This window comes from Crinia signifera, chromosome 4 (genome assembly GCF_055691185.1).
Source record: "Crinia signifera chromosome 4, ASM5569118v1, whole genome shotgun sequence".
NCBI classification, from domain to species: Eukaryota; Metazoa; Chordata; class Amphibia; order Anura; family Myobatrachidae; genus Crinia; species Crinia signifera.
The window spans coordinates 305472510-305489652 of NC_139220.1; the positions used below are offsets into that span (position 1 = coordinate 305472510).

At 42.9% G+C, this 17143-nt stretch overlaps 1 protein-coding gene across 1 annotated transcript in view; it reads left to right on the top strand.

Moving 5' to 3' along the window:
• The window catches only part of LOC146073298 (uncharacterized), a 43358-nt gene that overhangs the window by 12175 nt on the left and 14040 nt on the right, over positions 1-17143 (top strand). The window lies entirely within an intron of this gene.

A 17143-nucleotide genomic window follows, 5' to 3' on the forward strand; every position in this document is an offset into this window, starting at 1 on the left:
CTCCCCCCCCCCCTCATGTCTCCTCCGGCACCTTACGCCGGAGCTCCTGTGCCCTACCGCTGCCCCAGCTACAGCCGCCGATCATAATATGTGCCAGGCTGGGGTTGTTCAGGGCGGCTTGGGAGGACTCGGGCACCTGAAATCCTGAGTTCCCCCAAGCCGCGCTTAACATACCTGTGGCTGATGCCTGCTGCCTGCCACCTGCTATTTACTAGAACTAATGGTGGTGGGGTCAGGGAAGCTCCAGTGTACAATCGCCGGAGCTGAGGTGAGCTTGATGGATGGAAGGGGGAAGGGTGCCCGGAGAGTTGATGCACCAGTGGTGCACACCTGGACACCACTGGCGCACACCTTCATTTTGTGGCAGCACAGCTGAGCCGGAAAATATCCGGGCACGCCACTCAAGTGGTTCATCACATACATAGTCACTCTGAGACAGGTGTTTCATAAGTACGTTGTATCACACATTATGTGTTTCAGGAAGGTAACTTTAATGTTACAGTATGAATATGGCAATAAGTTGATATAAATCCATCTTGCTAAAGACAGGAGAGCTGTGACCAGTAAGCTGGGGGCTGCTTTTCCCTTGGGACAATCTCTCTGTTAGGAAATAGAGCTGCAGTATAACAGACAATGACGATGTGGCTGCCATTACTGTGCCCTGTAATATACAGCTGTTCTGCTCACACTGGTGCTGGGGCTAGTACATGAAAGAGCTGTATATCCATTACAGAGTTCCAGCATCTCCTCCCAGTCCCTATTATACCTCCGTATTCTGTCCCTCATACATTCCTATTGCTGTCTTACCTCCCTCTGATTCATATACTATGTATTATATTGTATAATGGTGCAACTAAGACATCAGTCCCCTGTATCCCATATTAATCAATGATTATACAGTTGTTTGCTTGCTGGCACTAGGTGATGAAAGCTGATATCTGGTTGCTGTGGGTAACAGCACATATTTTGTTTTTACACCATGTTATGAATAAAATCCCATTGATAACACATTGTTTACCATGTTTATGATCAAGAACATAATTAAAATGACTTAGTGACTATAATCAAACAATATCAGTAACTACTATTTATGTTACTGACAGTTATCCCCATAATACTTGTTGTTGAATAAATACTGATCCTTATAAATGATATGATTCTGTTTTTTCTGCTGATCTAATATATTTTATAAGTATTAAATCCCTTTGTACATTGTTCTACATATTAGAAGATGGGACCAGGGGAGATACAGATGGAGCCACCATCATCTAGCCTGCCTATGGTGTTTGTCCTGCCATAAGTAGCACAGCATGGTATATGGCATATGGCATTATATACCAGCAAGACCAGTCCCATATAAAACAGGAGATTCTTGGCTTTCAGGGCTCCAATGAGTATAAACATCAGACACATCTCACCATCACCTGACTACTTATAGGTAGAGCTTAGGGCTTCTATGAGATTATCCAACACTGATCCTGTATTGTCCTATATTACACTATATCCACAGATTTTTTTTTTTTAATATTAGAATTGGAATCAGTGCTACTGCTGTCACTGATAGTACATGGACGCTCCTGTTCCATAGTCTGATCCATGGCCGACAACAGGAGGAAAGATATACATGATATTACAACATGTGATCACCCAGTGATACAGACAATAGAGGGGCTGCTACCCTGTAATTCAGACACTGATTGTATAGAATAGATTGTCTGTATATCATATCTAAGAAGTTTTTTATTAAAACAAGTATTAAAACAACAGAAGAGATAAAATGACACACAGGTTTCTGCACACAGATGTATATTAGGAAATGTCTCTGCTTGTCCATGTGATTCTCACCAGACCGATTTTATGGGACAACCGATGGTGTCTGACTCCTAGAAGCACAGTCCAAGCATATGTTGTTACAGTATCTAACCACGTGGGGATAAGTTTGGTGATGTCTGTGATGTAAACGATGGTCGATCCTCACTGGTTCTGTGCTATGCTTGAATTACAGTTTCAAATCCAATATAGGAGTCCCAATGATGTCCTATATGGAAACTGCATCCATACTGGTCCTGGTCTGGTCCAAGCAGAGAGGGATGACCTTTGGGAGAACAAGTGTGTACTAGGAGTGTGTTATATAGGGCCAGTATGAATTGTTCTGGGTGACACTCTATATGTAGATCCTTTACCTATTAGGTAAAGATTTAGATAATGTATTTTACATTGCACAAGTTGTGTTTTAGATCTTAGATTTTTTTGGGAAAAGTGAAAGAGAGACCATAAGTAGATACATTGGAAGATCAATAAATAGTTCCACCTCTCATTCCATGTTCAGGACATATAGATAAATTGGTACTTGTTTCCTAGCCCGGCACCTATCGCATTGTATACCATAAGCCTTACAATGGTACGTGATGCGATGTTACGCGATGGCACCCGATGTTATACAATTTAATATCGTATACCATCGTATATGGCATAGAATGGCATACAATGTGATGGGATACGAGTTTAAATTGTATAAGCACCTTAATGGGTGTTTTCAATGTTACATGGCCCCCCTATAAGATTATTAATTTAATAAGCACCGTAAGGGGTGCTTACAATGTTAAAAGCACTCCCATGCCACCCCCACTATCAACGGCAACCTGAAGCGGTAAAGTAATACGCTTCCCCTTGCGGGGCTCGCTGCGCTCGCCATGCTTTGAGCTCGGTGGCTCGCTGCGCTCGCCACACTATATAAAATCAACTCCACCCCGACGTAGATAGTGGGGGTATGAAAAGGTCAGAGGACGCGTAACGCCGCCCCTCGCGAGCTCGCTGTGCTCACCATGCTTCGGGTTGGCATTGAGTGGGGGTGGTGTGGGGGTCCATTTAACATTGTAAGGCTTATACATTTAAAAATAGTATAGGGTGCTTAAAAACAAGTACTGATAAATCTATCCCACTTTGAGCATGAAATAATAACAATTAAAAAAATGCTTAAATCGCATCGCATGTGGCTATATGGCATGCAATGCGATACAATTCATAAGATGTCATACGATTGAAAATCATGGGCGCCATGCTAGGAAACAAGTACCGATAAATCCGTCCCACTTTGAGCATGAAATAATAACAATAAAAAAAATGAAATAGATAAAAATGGATTATAAACTTACTAAGGTTGGAATTGGTGAAGTAAATCTACATCAAATAACATATAATCAGTCCATGAGACAGAGGATAGATAGTATTACAAACCTTAGACGCACTTTTAAATAATGACTCTAAAATGAAAAAAAAAAAGTACATTACACACTATGTTCATCACAAGTGTCACAATCACAGACACAATACACAATTTTAAAGCAGGTTCTGGTCACAAAAACATACGAAACAATATACACAATAATATCTATTTTTTTTAGATAATCGCAAACCGCAAAATTTTATAAACAGAAAAATGCATTTTGTTAAAACAGCAGTCTACAGTCACCTTTATTAATTTAAAAAGCTAAAAAAAAAGAAATAGAAATAGAAAATAGAAAGAAATTGGGCCAAATCAATCAAACAAACCATCTCTTATATATTTGGCTACATCTGTCACTCAAAGTGTGTCTGGAGCTGTAACGCTGACTCACATGACTGACTCACATGACAGAGAACCAGCCCAGTGAGCCCACAGACAGTGCCAAACACCCTCTGCCTCTCCATGTTACACAGCAAAGACACAGCTACTCACCAGACACACCAGGTGAGCGCCCAACATACCTCCCAACATGACCCTCTCCAGGAGGGACAGAATGCTCTGTTTGTGGACTTCCATCTTAATTTATGATTGTCATCACCTGTTTTAAACAGGGTGATTGATAAGAAAGGTGTTTAAGCACAGGTGATGGTAATCAATAAATTAAGAAGAAAGTCCAGAAACAGAGCAATGTGTCCCTCCTGGAGAGGGTCATGTTGGGTATGCACCTCCCTTCCCCCCCCCCATCCCCACGATTAAATGGCACATGCAAAACACTGACATGGCTATGGTCGACAATGAAAAAGATAAATTTTTCACTTTTTCAATGTTTTCATATTCTTTCTCATGTGTCGACATGGACACCAATGAAGTGCCACACTTATGTCAACATTAACATGTGTTGACCTTTCTGTGTTGATTTTATCTTGTGGCGATTCGCGGCACCCCCCGCAACCCCCCTCCCACGATTTGCAGCACCCCCCCCCGCAATTCGCGGCACCCCCGGTGACTCCCGTGATTAGCGGCCCCACCCCGTGACACCCCCCCCCCTCCTGCGATTTGCGGCACCCCGCGCCCCCCCTCCCACGATTCGCGCCAACCCCCCGGGCCCCCCCTCCCGCGGTTCATGGTGCCTCCCACGACCCCCCCTACCACGATTCCCCACCCCTGACCCCCCCTCCTGTCATTGCGGCAACCCCCCACAGCCGCGATCCACCCTCCCGCGATTCACTGCAACCCCCAGCGCCCCCCTCCCACGATTCGCGGCACCCACACCCCCCACGACCCCCCCTCCCGCAATTCACGGCATCCACCCACTACCCCTCCTCCCGTGATTCGCGGACACCCCTCACCTATGGCTATGGTCGACGATGAAAAAGGTTGACATGAGTTTTTGAAGATTTATGTTTCATTTTAAGAATGTTTTCATATTCATTCTCATGTGTCGACATGGTTACCAATGAAGTGCCACACTTATGTCAACATTTACATGTGTCGACCTTTCTGTGTTGATTTTTTCTTGTGGCAATTTGCGGCACCCCAGCGTCCCCCTCCCGTGATTCGCGGTACCCCCCCCACGCGACCCCCCTCCCGCAATTCGCGTCACCCACCCCCCACGACCCCCCCTCCAGCAATTTGCGGCACCCCCCGCGACCCCCCCACCCCGCACAATTCGCAGACACCCCCCACCTCCCTCCCCCCCCCATTCACGGCAGCCCCACGATTAAATGGCACATGCAAAACACTGACATGGCTATGGTCGACAATGAAAAAGGTTGACATAAATTTTTGAAGATTTATTTATCACTTTTTAAATGTTTTCATATTCATTCTCATGTGTCGACATGGACACCAATGAAGTGCCACACTTATGTCAACATTTACATGTGTTGACCTTTCTGTGTTGATTTTTTCTTGTGGCAATTTTTTTCCAGTGACAACTATGTGTGCGTCAACCTAGACATCATCAACCAATTCTTTGTATAATATATAACACCTGTTCTGTTTTACTGTAGGTGTTTTGTCAGATCTTTTACTGCTACTATTACTGTTTATGTAAATGCATTCTGAATGACAGCAACATCCTTCCATCCTTCTACAAGAATATATAACCAACTAGGTTGATTCATCGCGCCCCGTGCCCCTCCTCCCGCAAATCGCGGACCCCCCGCGCACCCCCCCTCCCGCGATTCACGCCCCCCTCCCACGATTCACGTCACCCCCGCGCACCCCCCTCCCGCAATTCGCAACCCCCCCTCACGCAATTCACGCCCCCTCCCGCGATTTGCTGACACCTGCGCTCCCTCCCTCCCTTGATAAACGGCACCCCCATGCCCCTCCCGCAATTCACGGTACCCCTAAGCCCCTCTTTAGTCCCCCGTATACTCACACACCCCTATCACTACCCAGCTTCCTGCTCTCCTGAACCGTAACTTCCATCACTGGGGAGTCGCTGATGCTGTTTTGCCCACATGCCCCTATCATGCCTTATAGCCTAGCCTCCTGCTCTCATGCACCCTAACTCCCACCCAGTAGGAGGAGACACTGACTCAGGGCCACCATTCTGTACTGCCACGCTGGACCCTCACCCACTGGCAGAAGCTGCACAGTATCTCCCACCCTCCTCTTTAGTCCCCCTTATGCCCACACACCCCTATCACTACCCAGGCTTCTGTTTTCCTGTGTCGTGACCTCAGCCAGTGGGGAGCCGCTGACTCAAAAACACCCTACTATACTATTGCACACACACACACACACACACACACACACCTAAACAACATGCACACACAGCCCCCCCCCACACCCACAAATGTCACTGTACCCTCCACACTATCAATGTACATCTTACTCTGTAACTGCTTTTTAATTAAACAAAACAATACACACCCCCCTCCACATCATATGCTCTCTATGTAACACATTTCACCTATAACTCAAGTTGCAATACAGGCATCTGTCATACAATTCTAACCATCTTTCTCATATACAAATGTTCACAAATTAAGGGGGCGCAGCCCCTTACGACGGTGTGAAGAGCGCCCGTAGGGCGCGATGAATCACCTAGTTAAGAATATTTAATTAAACGTTCATCAAAATAGCTCACTACATCACAATTATTTTTATTTAATGTGATTGTTATATAGATTTCAACAACTATATTTAATATTTGAACCATACAAAAGCATTTGCTAAAATAATAATACAATTTTATATCACAGAGAGCAATAAAGTTTATAATAATAAATATGAATTGCCATCATAAAACTAACCAATAAAACCATAGAAATGGGATCATTGGGTAGACATGCATTAAGGTCGACATGCAGAAAGGTCAACATGGATTAGATTGACAGGGTCATTAGGTCCACACAAGCATTAGGTCGACATACGGAAGGTCGACGGTCAAAAGGTCGACATGTTTTATTTTTTTAATTGTCCCAAATTTCGACACAGTCGACATGGACACTGAAATGTAGCACCGCGTCCCCTCGCATGGCTCGCTACACTCCCCCATGCTTCGGCATGGTGCCTCGCCATCAGGGCCAGATTACCAATGGTGCGGCTGGAGCTGCGGCTCCAGGCCTCCACCAAAAGAAAGGCCCATTAATCATAAGTATTAGAATCGCATTCCTATTTTACACATTTATGCCATTGTTGTACATTTCTATCATTAGGGAGACACCGGGGTCTAATATGAAAAGTGACACTGGCCTCATTTCCTCCACTTTTCATAACAGGCCCTTGAACATTTTCAGCTCAAGGCCCATTAGGCCCTAAATCCGTCCCTGTTCGCCATGCTTCGGGCACAGTGACTCGCTACACTCGGCACACTATTTTATTCTCCCACCACATCCTAGTAGATGGTAGGGCATGAGATACCACCTGTCGGCACATGTTAACTCAAAAACAGTTTAAAACCCCTTGTTGACCTTTTGACTGTCGCCCTTCCCCATGTTGACCCAGGGCCGGCACCACCACTAGGCAGCTCTAGGCATTTGCCTAGGGCGCCGGCCTCTGGAGGGCGGTACTTTGTAGTACCGTATGGAAGCAGCAGCCGCTGCACCCCCTGAGGAGAGGGTGAGCGTTCCCCTGTTCCCTGGACATCGATCCTATGGGGGGGAGTGTAGGGAGAAGATGAACAGTGCTGCACCCGCGCCACCCGTGGATCAAGCAAGCGCCTCTAACCTGGTCTGTACATGCTGTGGGGAGGAGGGAGAAGCCGGAGAGTGCCGCATCCGCGCACCCCGTGGATCACTTTAAACGCCTCTGACCTGGTCTGGACGCGCTGTGGGGAGGAGGGGGGGAGTGAAGCTGGAGAGTGCCGCATGCCCTCTGCCATGGAGCAGGTAGACGGCGGGTGCACCCCCCCTCCCCCGGGACCGGGTCAGAGAGGAGGGGGGCGGGGGACAGGACAGGCGCCTTGGGCGCTGCAAGAGGTTACACCGGCCCGGTGTTGACCTAATGCTTGTGTTGACCTAATGACAGTGTCGACCTAACCCATGTTGACCTTCAGTCATGTCGACCTTCCTGCATGTCTACCATAATACATATTGACCTTAATGCATGTCGACATAATTGTTTTGACCTAATGCTTGTAGACCTACTGACCGTATCTCAAACCATATGACAGTTAAATGTTAAATATTGTATTATTAATGTAAAGCATACTCAAACCGGAATTAAAAGCATTAACTGTTGATTGCTACCTGGCTGATAATGTTGTGGACAAGGATGCATCAATCAAGATAGGTCTGATTTTGCATCGGAAGCTGATAAACTTCAAATTAATCCACAACTTATAAAACAAACTAAAATATTCTAACGTTAGTAAATATAATATAAAATTGTTTGTATTTGTTTAAAAAGTATTGAGCATTTCTACATTAAAATTCCCAGTAATACAAATGATATATTATGTTTTAAAAATACATTTGAATTGAAGAGCAACACCTTTGTTCCCACCCTTGCAGCGTGTCAACCTAGTGGTGTCGACCTAATGCTTGTCGACCAATTAACCGTTTCCCCGATTTTTTTGTCTGTTTTCCGTCATTTGAGAGCAAATTATTGATTGTCATTTGCTCCAATACATTTCCAGATTTTTGTTACCACCAAACAGATTGGACAGAAAAATCCTAAACTGTGTATCCTTGTGTCACCTCTGACTAAGTCAATCCTGGACCACTAATGGCCACAAGGACAACTGTGTCCCCACTTTAACACGATTCACAAGCCTCCTGGAAATATGGGGCCTACACACGTAGCAATTTGGGCTGCTTTTCTAAGTAATTTGATTGAATAACTTAGAAATTCAGCACAAATTGCTCAGTGTGTATGGACTATAGCGTCACTTACACGAGTGACACCCAGTGTGTCACCTCTGACTAAGTCAATCCTGGCCCACTTCTATTAATACTAATGGCCACAAGGACAACTTATGTTTATTTTCAGATTATGTATGGAGTTTATATGTATATAAAAAAATGTTTGCATAATTATTTTGAAATGAGTTGATCTTTTTGAAAGGTTTAAGTCGCCTGCTGGCTTAAATGTACATCTCTCTAGACTGGATCAAAAGCATCCCAAACAGCCAATTTCAAAGGCTTCGCTGAAATTGCACTGACATAGAGGTCTTTGAAAGCCAAGCAAAGTTGATGGAAAACCAGTTCATTCAAAAAGGCTATAAATCGGACATTGTGCAGAAATCTAGATTGAAGAGTAAAAATCTTGTAAGATCTGATATCCTAAAGGTTAAGACCAAGAATACTAATGTTGAATATGGAGATATCAGGTTTATAACCAAATACACAAGCCAACACAAACAATTTGAAGCCATTATAAAGAAACACTGGTCTGTACTCACTAGGGATCCAAGTCTTAAAAAATACATTGGACCAAATCCTAAATTTACCTACCGACGAGCACAGAACCTCCAGAATATGCTGGTAAAGAGCGCTCAACCTGTCAATAAAATGACCACTAGGATTTTGTCCAAGGGCTTCTATAGATGTGGATTCTGTGCTATGTGCAAGTCATGTAAAACAGATAGCAAAACTATCTAGTACAAATCTAATGTGACTTCTAAAACATATCCAATTAGAGATTTCATCACTTGTGCAACCAAAAATGTGATATATATTTTGGAATGCAAATGTGGACAACAATATGTTGGCAGAACGAGCAGAATGCTCAAGGAACGTCTTACTGAGCACGTGAGAAACATAAAAAATGGTTATGATCTGCACAATGTATCTATGCACTTTAAAACCCACCATGATTGTAAGATTGGGGGTCTTAAGAGTTTTTGTGGGATCAGCGTATGTAAGCCCAATTGGAGGGTTAATGATCTTGACAGGAGATTGGCACTATCTGAGATGACAACCATTTTCTCTTTACAAACCTTTGTTCCACATGGATTGAATGTGGACTATGAGTACAAAGGGTTTATATAAATGTTATGTCATATTCAGTGTTGCTTTTAACCTATTTTAACATTTGTTTCTTGTTTGCTCCCAATGCCCCGCTTCAACCTCTGTGCTAACCTAATAAGAATTGCTATCTGGTCTATATTATATGTATATATAATGTTTTTATAATGTTTCCTTTATATTTTTATAATAAGATATTATGTTTTTATTCTTGCATAATGTTTTTAACACTTGACTTTAACTGACACGTTTTAGTATTTGTATAAATGGACATATATGCTTATAGACGGTAGTCTAGTATTTAAAAGGTTAATGCTCAGCATCCAAAAAAAGCCGGGTTTAGGTGCAAATGATTGGATGAAGTAATACCATGTGACTGATGGATGATCCTTTAAAAATCACCTGGAGAGAGTAGTGGCTCATCTTGAAAAAGGGTGCAGTCGGCACCAGAAACGCGTTGATCATAAAGAAGCCACACAGCCGGGACCGGATCTACACCCAGCCGCAAAGCAGCCAGAGAAGGTCCATTTGTGTCTGCAGCACTCTGTGCCTGACCTCCGCCAGCGGCGTCCTGTGGTTCCCGGCTCATGTACTTTTACACCTTTTAAAACTTTTTATCCTTTGTTTGCCGTGCTGTGAACAAATTCTTCTGAATGGAAGTGCAGTCTCCTTGGCATATAAAGAAACCTTTTGAGGAACGCGGAGCAGAAATTTAATGTAAGTTTCTATCCTCTATATATAGAAATTTGGAATTATCGTTTATCCTGAGGTGGTGAAGGATACCTTTCAGTGTACGCAGGGCTGAATTCTAATGTAAGTTCCGCCACACGCTGCATTGTGAACTGAGTGCAGTTTGAAAAACTGAGAGATACCTTACACACACACCAGTCAGAAATTGGATGTGAGTTTCTGTCCGGAGGCTTTCTGCATGGAGAGGATGAAGCAATTTGGAAGCGCTTAAAAGCTTCGGAATTGTGACATCGTATCTCCCAGAGACCTCCAGCGCTGATTTATCTCAAATTTGTTACAAGTATTGTTGTCCCACTAGTGGGATTTTGGGTGCCCTTGGGCGGACACCCAGAGATTTGTTAGCTGCTGTATCAGCGCAAGGTGTTTCACATTTGTTTTGCCATCTAAGCCTGTGCGGTGGTGCGCACGTCTATGCTAACCCCGGGACTTACCATCTCATAGCACCACAGCCCACCGCACCACCCTCTAATGGTGAGATAGAGACTTTGAATTGCCCCCGTCTTTTACATGGTTGTATGCTTTTATATTTTATATTGTAACAACCTGATTGTATTTGCAGTTTATGAGAAATAATTTTTCATGTGTAAAATGTCATTTGTTTCTGGTAATAAAAACTTCCCTTATTTGGTCCAGAATATAAATTCAGGTATCCACTGCACTGTCAGAAGCGCCATTTCTGGTGACCACTTCTTCTTTTTACACTGTCAGAACTGCTAAATATTCAAACAAGTTGCTCTGACCTAATAATAGAGAGGGCACACGATTGGCCAAACCCAGAGATGGAGATATTGAAAAAATATGCCCAAGAGCAGTTCTCTTCTCAAGGAAGCAATATGGACAGCGTCTAGGAGAAAGCAAGATCTACAATGGGAAGAAAACCATAACTTAATATTTCAGGACTACACATCTGAAGTGTCAAGGACCAGAAGAGAATTTAGTCTGCTATGTACAATGCTAATCAAATTGAACAGGAAATGTGCCCTTAGGTATCCAGTGCGATTGTGGCTGTTTGATGGTGAACTGTACAATGATTGTTCTACCCCATCAGAGACTGAGGCATATTTAGATCAACAGGTGGCAAAAGCATTGAAATAGCCCAGGCCTTTGAAACAACTGGACAATGAGACATTTAAAATCCTTGTTTGGACATATTGTTTAATTTGAAAGGAGTGCACAGAAATATGTGTTCACAAAATATGTTTGGGAATCTAGCGTGCACCCCACCTAAGTTTCTTTTTTCCTTTTTGTTATATAGTAACTTCACATAACTCGGGGGTGCACCCCTGACCATCATAGAATAGTCACACAACAGGGCAATTTGTGAGCCTAATGTGAAAGGTGATGAAAATAAGAGATAAATCTCAAATAGCATAAGTCAATTATAAACCCCAACATTAGAATGTTTATTACAGCTGCATATTAAAGGGCCCAGTAATGGCAGCCACATTGTCATTGTCTGTTATACTGCAGCTCTATTTCCCAGCAGAGAGATTGTCCCAAGGGAAAAGCAGCACCCAGCTTACTGGTCACAGCTCTGTCTCTAGCAAGATGGGTTTATGTGATTAATAAGTGTTATCTTTGTTAAACACTTGCTGCATTCTGGGCATTTTCTCTGTGTGACTCATCTGGTGTCTAACAAGTTGTGACTTCTGGGTAAAACACTTGTTACAATCAGAACATGTAAATGGTTTCTCTCCTGTGTGAATCTTCTGATGTATGAGAAGATGAGATTTACATGTGAAGTTTTTCTCACACTCAGAGCAATTATGTGGTCTCTCTCCTCTGTGACTCATCTGGTGTCTAAGAAGTTGTGACTTCTGGGTAAAACACTTGGTACATACAGAGCATGTAAATGGCTTCTCTCCTGTGTGAGTCCTGTGATGTCGAACAAGATTTGGCCTGGAAGTAAAACATTTGCTACACTCAGAACATGTAAATGGTTGCACTCCTGTATGACTCATCTGATGTCTAAGAAGACCTGATTTACAGGTAAAGTGTTTGTCACACTCAGAGCACAGATGTGGTCTCTCTCCTGTGTGAATTCTCTGATGGATGAGAAGATGTGATTTACGTGTAAAGCGTTTGTCACACTCAGAGCACAGATGTGGTCTCTCTCCTGTGTGAATTCTCTGATGGATGAGAAGATGTGATTTACATGTAAAGCATTTGTCACACTCAGAGCACAGATGTGGTCTCTCTCCTGTGTGACTCCTATGATGGATGAGAAGATGTGATTTACATGTAAAGCATTTGTCACACTCAGAGCACAGATGTGGTCTCTCTTCTGTGTGACTCATCTGATGTCTGAGAAGCGATGATTTACATGTAAAGCATTTGTCACACTCAGAGCACAGATGTGGTCTCTCTCCTGTGTGACTCCTCTGATGGATGAGAAGATGTGATTTACATCTAAAGCATTTGTCACACTCAGAGCACAGATGTGGTCTCTCTTCTGTGTGACTCATCTGATGTCTGAGAAGCGATGATTTACATGTAAAGCATTTGTCACACTCAGAGCATAGATGTGGTCTCTCTTCTGTGTGACTCCTCTGATGTATGAGAAGCTGTGATTTATGTGTAAAGCGTTTGTCACACTCAGAGCACAGATGTGGTCTCTCTCCTGTGTGACTCCTCTGGTGGATGAGAAGCTGTGATTTATATGTAAAGCATTTATCACACTCTGAGCACAGATGTGGTCTCTCTCCTGTGTGACTCCTCTGATGGATGAGAAGCTGTGATTTATATGTAAAGCATTTATCACACTCCGAGCTCAGATGTGGTCTCTCTTCTGTCAGACTCATCATGTATTATATGAGATACAAATAGGCAGAATATAAGAGTAACTTTAGCGAATCCTCCAGAGGTGTAAGAAGAAATTACTTCTGTGGTTTTATTTATTAGAGATTGTCCATTCAACAATGTATTCTAATATCCTGTATTTTAATTGACCTGTAACAAGAAAAAGTCAACTTATTAATTATAAAGATTACTAGGGTAGATTTAATGATTTTTTAAATTAAACTCTATTGTAATGGTACATTATTCAATACATGCAAGAGTGATATATATGCAGGGCAATAGGCAAATATCTGAATGGTATATCATAGCAAATACAGCGGTCAAGTAACAGTGCAATATAAGAGTCAGTAATGTCATTCCACCTATTTACCAAATAAAAAGCATGCAGTTTGTCATTAATGGGGAATGAATTACATTATTGACAAAACCTCCAAGATCCAGTACTGCTATCCTGAAAAAAATATTATGAACAAATACATGAGAAGAAAAGAAGAGGGCCACAAAGCCTGACCACACAGGACAACTAGCCCTGGCCTCCGGTATCTACTCTGGGCCAGAGGTAAGGCTATAATTAAATCCCTTTCAAATGTTGAAGGGAAGATCTCACAAGACTCTCCATTGTTCATGCCATGTGGTATATTATAGAGTATCTGTATTCTACTCAGTATATTATAAACATAACTTTCCCACATGTAAACAAAACTTGGGGCTAAGACATCCTTATTTAGAGAGGACTCAATCCAGTCCCTGTTAAAAAAAGACATGGAATAATCTGTTTTGAAACATCTGTAAGGAAGGCAGAAAAATGTAATTATTTTTTAATATTGTAGAACAGACCCTTGTTTCGTGCTCCCAGTTGAATAAATATTTGCTTTGGGGGGCTGCCTTACCAACAAGATCCCCTGTTGGATGGGGGATGGAGAAAACATGGAAAACATGTAATATTTAATTCTGGGCAGCAGCAGCACAAATTGCTAATATTTGTTTTCTACAAACCTTAGCTGTCCTATGTGTAGTAGGTATTATCCCAAAGATTGCCCATCAGCTGTGTATGGAATATAATTGACTAGGTAACCTAGAGAGAACTTCCTAACTCAAAGCCACAACTGACCTAGTAAAATACCAGACCAGAAATAATGGAGGAAGTCTACTTGAGGAACCTTACACCATAGACAGTTATGTGATGTCATACTTGATAAATGCTATATACGGGGTGTGAAATAGGAGCTATTGAAAATATTTCAAAATATTTTTTGGTGTTGAATTAAAAGCAATAACCTACCTGAACAATGTTTGTTAAAAACCACATTGTTCATGCATTTTAATAAATATTATGTGCAGGACATAATATTTTTCGATGCAACATACAACCGGAGGGACCCATTATTTTGCATACTGTCCTTCGATTTATCGCACAGATGCGATCAAAATCGAAGGATTGTATGTGATATTGCCCTATTGTATGGGTTGCCCAAAGCTTCCAACAATATGATAAAGAGCCAGGCTGGAAGTGGTCATCGCTGACATCAGAGACCCTCCACAGAATCACATTGCCACCCCAGCATATTCACAAGCACAACCAGAGAACCCCATGTTTCCACTGCTAAACAGTGTCTTCCTTTCAATCAATCTGTGACGGCTATGTATATGGATATTTATTCACAAACTGCATGTGGCAATGTGCAATGTGGATGCTACACATGCGCAGTTATTCAATAATCGGTAGGATTGCAATTATAATAAATAGTGACCCATGTTGAATTAGGTCCAACGTTCACAGTAATCCAACTTTTAAATATAATTCTATTATATAGTAATAGTAACTATTTATATATTGGTCAAATAAAACATGACTTACTGATAAGAAGAAATCTCTAAAATAATATCTAAAAATGATTGTATATTTATCAGTATATTATCATGTATAATATAATTACCTTACTCTGTGGATCCTTCCTCTGTCTCTCTCTTACTCCTCCGATCACCCAGCTCTCCAACCAGTAACTGATCCAGCAGCTCCTCCATCAGCTCCCAGTGGCCTGATACTGCCTATTTATAGTCACTCCTCCCCATCTCTCCCCAGTAGTTCCCAGGATGCCCTGCAGGAATTCTTACACTGAGAGGTGACATGTAAATTAGGGTCACATAACATTAGTATACAGTCATTCACCGCAGCAGCTTCTCCTGCCCAGCTCCTTGTCTTGTAAATGAGGTGTAAATATTCCTAAAGTCACTTACTACAATGGGAAACGCTAATTACACCCTGGCAGGGTAACACCTTGTATTCTAATTAGATTTATTGAACCTTTTGTTTATTGTTTGGGCAGAGTTTCAGCAGAAAAACTTGTTCGACATAACAGCAGGAAAATGACAGTGTTTTAAATGATAACAGTTATAGACAAAACCATAAACATTCTGTTTTCATATAAAAATAAGAAAATTTTAGGAATTGTTGAGCTGCAATGTATTTATAAACAGTTTTGACTGTAAATGCCTAATGCCAATCAGCAATGATATAAAAGGATATGTTGGGTCTTAAATGTATGTTAAGATATCTTTTCTTGATATAAAACTTGATGTAAAACTCAAAAATAGATTAAGAACAGATCAAGTTATCACAGATAGAGGATGTTCTGTCTTTGCTTTGAAGACCGCAAACGGTACTTGTTTCCTAGCACGGCCACACCGATTCTAATCGGGGGCATCGTAGGTAAAAAATCTCATCGGTCGCATCGCATGCGTGCTAAAAAATCGCATGCGATGGTCCCGACGCGATGCCCCCGATTTCCCATAGGGAACAATGTTAAATGCCTCAATTTACCCAAATGAACAGGGAACAATGTTAAATGGTCCAGAAACCCCCCAAAACACCCCAGAACAGTGAAATGGCCCCCCAAAATTAGTAAACGCCACCCCACGATCAACGTGAACCCGAAGCGTGGCGAGCGGCGGCGGTACGCGTCCTCCGACCTTTTCATACCCCCACTATCCACGTCGGCGTGGAGTTGAGAATAGAATAGTGTGGCGAGCGCAGCGAGCCACCGAGCCCGAAGCGTGGCGAGGGGACGCGGATACCTTCACAGTTATACGCGTCCCCTCGCGGGCTTCACAGGTGTCCGTGGCGACGCGGACACCTGTGAAGCCCGCGAGGGGACGCGTTTACCTGTGAAGGTATCCGCGTCCCCTCGCGGGGCTCGCTGCGCTCGCCACGCTTCGGGCTCGGTGGCTCGCTGCGCTCGCCACACTATTCTATTCTCAACTCCACGCCGACGTGGATAGTGGGGGTATGAAAAGGTCGGAGGACGCGTACCGCCGCCCCTCGCGGGCTCGCTGCGCTCACCACGCTTTGGGTTCACGTTGATCGTGGGGTGGCGTTAACTAATTTTGGGGGGCCATTTCACTGTTCTGGGGTGTTTTTGGGGGTTTCTGGACCATTTAACATTGTTCCCTGTTGATTTGGGTAAATTGAGCCATTTAACATTGTTCCCTATGGGAAATCGGGGGCATCGCGTCGGGACCATTTAATGCTTATTTAGCCGCATGCGACGCGACCGACGCGATTTTTTAACTTTTCAATGCATTTCAATGGGAAATCGGGTCCATCGCGTCGGGGGCCATCGCATACCACTATTAAGGGCACAAGATCAATGCGATTGTGGCCGTGCTAGGAAACAAGTACCCCGCAAACAAACATTTGTGCGTCACAGTGGCGCTGCTGATAGTTATCCCACCATTTATTTTTTGGGAAATGTGAAGTGCTCTTTTTCTATGGCTTGAACCGTGTCCCAGGGGGTTAAATGGGTTGAATGTGTGAATGCTATTAAATGCTTTTTAAAAATGGTTTTCGCCTGCAATGTGAAAGGTCTTAAGGCTCAGACCCGTTTTAAATCAAGAACATAATTAAAATTACTTAGTGATTATAATCAAACAATATCAGTAACTACTA